A 6,915-nucleotide genomic window follows, 5' to 3' on the forward strand; every position below is an offset into this window, starting at 1 on the left:
CCCTCCTGAGGATTTTTCCTTTGGGGAAACCTTGCATACCTTGAGGGAACACTTCCATTGGGAAGGCCAAGACTTTTCGGATTCCAAGAAAAGACTTAGGGAATTTCTTTGGTTACCTCAACACAGACCTCTGGCTATACCCCCTGTTTTGGACATACTGGATGATGTCTATACGGAGGCTTGTCTTAACCCTGATTCTCTGCCTCCTGCACCAGTCAAACCTGATAGGTATTACAGAGTACCCAGCTCTCACCAATTTCTCTTCAAAAGCCATAATGCTGACCCTGAAACCATTTCACAGGGCCCCAAGGGATTGAAGGCCTCCACTGCCAAGAATCCACTTCCTGCAGAAAGGGAATCCAGATCTTTAGAAAGGTGGGGTAAAAAGGTATATGCCCACCCTAGCCATGAGGGCCTTAAACTGTTAGTTTCATATGATTAAATATCAACAGTACCTGTTATCACAATTAAGGAACAAAATGTCTCAACCTGAACAACCAGATTTAAAGAGTTACAGGATATGATGCATAGTGCAGAGCAAGTGGGTAAACACACCTTACAATGTGGTTATGATGCCCTAGAGGCCTCCAGTAGAGACATGCCTGGCTTAGGGAACAAAATTTGCCTGATCATGTGAAAGCTAAACTTCTAGATGCTCCTTTACAAAAGGATGTACTATTTGGTACTAATGCTGAGGAGATACTACGGAAAATGGAAGAAAAAGCCAAATCTATGCAAACTGTCAAAGCTTTCTTACAGGTCCAACCACCACGTTTTAGCAGAAATTGGCCTTCAAAAAACTGGTCCTTTCCAGCCACTGACAAGCCCCAAAGAGGTAGATACAGATGCACAAGGGGCAGAGGGCAATCACAAGGATCATATAGAGGCAGACAATGGCAAACTCCAGCACCAAGAGGTGGTGAAGACAGTGCACAACAATACAGGAAGCAAACCCAATGACTCCCTCATTTCCATGCCAAGCAGGTCTCAGCTGGCAGCACCTTTGGGAGGAAACTAGCATTATTTGCAAGCAATTGGCATATTGTCACAACAGACAAATGGATTCTGGACATTATAAACAGAGGCTACAAATTTCAATTTCACACTCTTCCAAAAATGAAAGGCATGCCAAACCTGCCACAAAATCAAAGGGCAGAGGCACAACTGCAAATTTCAAAGCTCATAAACATGAGAGCTATTCAAAAGGTACCTACGCACCAACAAGGTCAAGGTTTTTATTCAAGACTTTTTCTGGTACCAAGGAAAGGAACCGCCTGGAGACCCATTTTGGACTTATCAATCCTAAACACATTTCTACTCGTACCAAAATTCAAGATGCTCACATTACAGCAACTTCTTCCCATGCTGGGCAAGGAGTTTTGGCTGGTAACATTGGACCTCAAGGAGGCATACCTGCATGTCCCAATCAGACAAAGCTGCAGAAGATACCTCAGATTTCTTGCAGGTTCAATCCACTATCAATTCTCTGCATTGCCCTTTGGCTTATCTACTGCGCCCAGAGTATTCACAAAGTGCCTGGCATCAGTGATTGCCTACTGCAGACTTCAAGGGATACAAATTTACCCTTATCTGGATGACTGCCTGATCCAAGCGGACAGCAAACACATACTTCTGGAACATCTGGCATATGTGACACGGTTACTGCTTTCTCTGGGATATACAATCAACAAAGAGAAATCAAGGCTAACACCATCTCAGAAAATAACCTTCCTGGGTGCCAATTTGGACACAAACACCCAGATGGCATATCTTACGCCAGAAAAACAGGGGCAACTATCTCAGTACTTCAAAATACTAGCAAAAGTACCAGGCTTACTGCAAGGAAAATCCTGCAGGCTCTGGGATTCATGGCATCTTGCATTCTTCTAATCCCATGTGCAAAGCTGCATATGAGGAAACTTCAGTGGTACCTAAAAAAATCTATGGTCTCAACACAGTCACAGTTTGGAAACAATTATACCAATAATTCCATGTTTACAAAAGGAATTTCTATGGTGGGCCCAAGCATGTCAAGTAAACACAGGCCTTCCATTCTGCAAGCATCAAGCAAAACAAGTCATAACCACAGGCGCCTCAGATTGCATGGGGGCGCACATGAAGGACAGGTGCATTCAGGGCAGATGGTCCCAAAAGGAAAAGCACCTTCACATCAATCAAAAAGAAATGCTAGCAGTAATAAATGCAATTACAGCTTTCAAGGACTTCCTGCATCCAGGACAATTACTGATAAGAACAGACAACACCACAGTAATGTGGTACATAAACAAACAAGGAGGAACACATTCACCCCTTGTGCAGACTAGCCATGACTCTTTGGAACTTGGCTCTGGAAGACGTCGAACTTCAAGCACAGTACTTGCCAGGATTGGAAAACACACTGGCAGGCAATCTAAGCAGAAATATGACAGATCCACACGAATGGAAGTTACATCCTTAGGTGTTTACAGAAATAATCAGGCCAGACATAGATCTTTTGCCTCCCACAGGAACCATCAATTGGAAAAGTTTTGTTCAAGGACCTTTCATCCAAAGGCCTGGAGAGTGGACACCCTTTCATTCAGTTGGACAGCATGGATTCCCACCTCTGCCTCTTCTGCCCAAGGTGCTTTTGAAAGCAAGAACAGACAAACCGAGGATGATACTGATTGCTCCAGATTGGTACTCCTTCCTGGTCCCTGCCTCTAATGCCTCTTCTGCTGACTCAGCACAGCTACAAAACTCTTCACAGTCAGCTGAAAACACTCAATCTCGCTGCATGGAAAATTCCTTAACACAACAACAGACCCTAAGGAGGTGCAGGATGTCATTTTGGGGCCAGAAGGCCATCTACTAGAAAAGCTTACTCAGCAAAATGGAGGCGGTTTTGCTCTTGGAATGAGAAAAGAGGCCAGGACCCTAGAAAACTGAACTTGCCTCAGGTATTACAGTATCTAGCTGAGCTGCTGAACAGTGGACTTTCATTTTCTTCCATAAAAATACATGCCTCAGCCATTTCTGCAGAATTCTACACGTATCCCCTTTATTTTCTCACCCACTCACGACCCAGTTCCTCAGAGGGCTAGAATATAAAGACCTCCAAGGAAGCAACCAATACCAGCCTGGGACCTTAATTACATACTAGAAAAATTAACATTGCCTCCTTTTGAACCAGCTGCCTCAACAGATTTGCAATATTTGTCCTGGAAAACAGCCTTCCTTCTGGCCATCACTTCAGCTCGTAGGGTTTCTGAACTACAGGCCCTCATGGCGGTGCAGCCCTTCCTCATTTTCCATCAGGACAGGGTTTCCCCTCGTACCAACCCATCATTTATGCGAAAAGTGGTATCCAGGGTAGCTTTATCCCAATCCTCAAAACAAAGGGGAAAGGCTGCTACACTCTTTAGACATCCATAGGCAGCTACGTTTTTATTTGGACAGAACAAAGTCCTTCAGGAAATCAGAACAACTTTTTGTGTCCTATGCTGTTGGGGCTCAAGGGAAACCAGTTACAAAACAGACTATTTCCAAGTGGATTGGCCACTGCATACGGTTTTGTTATTCCTATCATGGGAAATCTATTCCTACAGGTATCAGATCACACTCCACCAGGGCCACAGCCACCTCTACAGCCTTCCTCAGAGGTGTTCCTACCAAAGATATTTTGGAGGCAGCCACTTGGAGTTCTGTACATACTTTCACAAAACACTACCACCTTCCTTTATATTCCATAACAAGAGCAGGCTTTACCACTGCTGTTTTGCAGGGCATTCTGGCTCAACCCAGTTCCTCCTAGTACCTACCACCCTATGCATAGCTTTGGGACTCTACCCATCTGTGATTACTGCAGCTGTATGCACGATGAACATAGTACAGTTTTGTACCTACCATAAATGTAGATGTTCGAGTGCTAATACAGCTGCAGTACAGGTTTCCCTCCCTCCTTCCCCACTTGGTGAAGGCATGGGGCCTTACAACCTCTTCATACTACCTTACTGGGTTATCCTGCTATGTTTTATTTGCTTGCTTACACTGTTTTTGGATTACATTGCATTGCTTGTATATGTAGATAAGCATTATTTATGTATTGCCTTCCTTTTGGGGGCACCTGACATCTGGGGCAAGAAAGACTGAAGAACATGGCTGTGTCTTATATACTCAGGCCTCACTGGCAGAAGAGAGAGTAGACGAACACAACCGACGCGACCAAGACTTTGGAATTCGGCCGACCGAGGGACCGCCTGACGGCTGAAAACCCATCTGTGATTACTGCAGCTGTATTAGCACTCGAACATCTACATTTATGGTAGGTACAAAACTGTACTTTCTTGCATGTAGTCATAATGAAAAATCTGCTACATTTTTAATCTTTTAGTATTTACAATGTTACATTACCGTACTCTTTTCAACTCTGAGGAATTTATGCTTATTAGTTCAGTGTGGATAGACAGCACATTTCATTCCTCCTGATTTCTTTGTAAGTGACCAAAGGAAATGCATTTCTCCATGTGACAGTGCCTGTGTAATGAGGCCGTCTAGATTGTATCCTCACACATTTATCTCTTCTGTTTTCCACTGTCATGCTATCTGATACATGGCACTGGGGGCAGGTATTAAGAACTGATTATGTCTGTCTTTTGTGCATTTTTTATTCCTGTTTCCTTTTGCAGCTAGCAAGCAATGTGCAGTATATTTCCTAGAGCAGATGTATGTTTCTACATCCCATGTTCTAGCTAGTGTGTTTACAGTTTCATATTTTTTATTCGTTTATCATTCATGTTTGAGTCTGGCTTATAGCTGCTTTCCAGATGTTTCTAGAGCAGCAGGGCATAATCCACATTCTTCTCAGGATAGATGACTTAACAACAGTTGCTCACTTCAGTCTTGCCACATCTGGCTTCTCTGTTCATATATCAATTTTCAAACATGGGTCACTGGAGAAGCATTCTTGTGGAGTAGGATCCAACTTGTCTTGCACAGTTTTGCTAAACTGCAGCTGTTGTTCTTTTTATGTACACGTGTTTGTTATTTCTGTTATTCTTTTAATATGCATTTTAATGTAGTATTCTATGCACTCCCCAGCAGACCTGTACAGTCACATATCAATGTCCAGCTCACAGCCTTGGACCTAGTACCATCTTCGTTTTCCCCATTATTGCATCTTCCCTGCATCAACCCAATATGACTAGTATGCTTACAGGACATCCCCCTCAGTGTTCCTCCCAAGAGTAGTGGCTTCTGTGGCGTGTGGCCTTTATGGATATCAAGTTTGTTTCCTGAACTGGCTTTGGGTAACTGTGACCTAATGAGGCAGAGAAGGGATTGTAACATCAATGGAAGGCCACATTTCATGTGTCTGAGTGCTAGTGGTTGCAGTCCCCACATGTCACATACGCCATATGCCTTTCATTTGTTCTGCACTAGCTCTTGCACACAGCCTTCACTGGAAGCCATAAGGAAAGTGTCTTTTTTCCATTCCCTCCTTCCAGGAAGGACAGTCACTGTAGGTTCATAGATAGTCACTGCAATCTACCTTCCCACCAATGGATGAGACTCCAGCTATTTGGGCTTTTCACTGAAACTTGGTAACTCATGTTGCAGTTGGGAGCAAAACTGTTGCACCAGTGGGAGGAGTTATTTTATGTATTCAGTTGTATCTTAGTTATGATAAGCAATGTCATCACCAATTCTTCGTTAAGCTAATTAAACATAGAAAATTGCTTTTCAGTTTTACCTTAGGCACTGTGATGTAGTTACAAATCTTCATTTAAAGTAAAATGTTCTATCTTTGCATACTGTTGCTTGCTAATACATTTGTTATATTTGGAATCTTTTGTTTCCCTCTTCACTTTTTCAGGAATAACACGAAATTACTTTGAAGATAAAAAAGTGGTTTCTTTAGAATATGAAGCATACACTGCCATGGCAGAAAATGAAATTCGTAAAATATGTTCCAGCATTCGACAAAAGTGGCCTTCTGTGAAGCACATTGCAGTGCATCATCGACTTGGGTAGGTAGTGTACTGGCCTTGAAATGTGGACAGTATAAGAATATTTATGACTGGACATGATTAAGAGGTTATTCTGTAAAAACTGCCCCTCTCATAAGCTCAGTGATGTTACTTGACCATCAAATCACTAAGTAAATCATGTAACGTGTTTTTTTTTTTTTTTGCTTTTTAAAATTGTACAAACAAGCTGCTTTAAAAGTTATCTTGTTAAAGTAAGAGTGTAAAATTATTTTATTATCCTGCTTACAACACATTTTAATCAAACAACATATAATTTGTAGGAACGAGCTACCGCTTGTGACAAGGATGAAATAGTAGTAAGACTATTTCTAGAACCAGTAGGATTCTGTTGCCCTAGGGTCTGGCAACCCTACCATATAAGTTACACAATGAAGAACTGTAGAACAGAGTTACCATATTTGTTCTCATTCCATTAACTTGTAGTGTTGTCTTCCACATAGTGACAAACTTGGCAGTGGTACTCATGTAAATGTCTTGGCCAAGATATTTTTGCAGAAATGTATACACTAACATACACATGCACTGTGTTTCTGAAAATGAGCTTAATGATATCTTCCTAGCTCCAGTGTCTGTTTTCCATCTTTATGTTAATTAGCTGTCACCAGCTAGAGCAGTGTTGCATTCTGAAAACACAATTGTTATTTATTCTTAAAATCAGCCATCTGAAATGTAATTGTCTGGAGCTGTAGTTTGGGCAGATGTTCATCGTGCATACAGCTGCAGTCATAACAGATGGGTTATCCTGCCGTCAGGCGGGTCCTCGGTCGGCCGAATTCCAAAGTCTAGGTCCGGCGTCGGTTGTCGTTGCTTCTTCCCTGACGTCAGTGCAGCAGGGGTATAAAAGAACTAGCCAACGCCATCTTCTTCAATCTTTCTTGCCACGCGG

General features: G+C 42.4%; 1 protein-coding gene across 1 annotated transcript in view; it reads left to right on the top strand.

Annotated features, from left to right (window-relative positions):
* MOCS2 (molybdenum cofactor synthesis 2) overlaps positions 1-5,923 on the top strand; it is a 531,485-nt gene extending 525,562 nt beyond the window's left edge. Inside the window, 1 exon segment of the mRNA XM_044063897.1 lies at positions 5,855-5,923. The gene's annotated coding sequence lies outside the window, so the exon portion shown is untranslated.
* Positions 5,924-6,915: the final 992 nt, after the last annotated feature.

The sequence above is a fragment of the Protopterus annectens genome, chromosome 2.part2 (assembly GCF_019279795.1).
Source record: "Protopterus annectens isolate FY-2018-M chromosome 2.part2, PAN1.0, whole genome shotgun sequence".
NCBI lineage: Eukaryota > Metazoa > Chordata > Ceratodontiformes > Protopteridae > Protopterus > Protopterus annectens.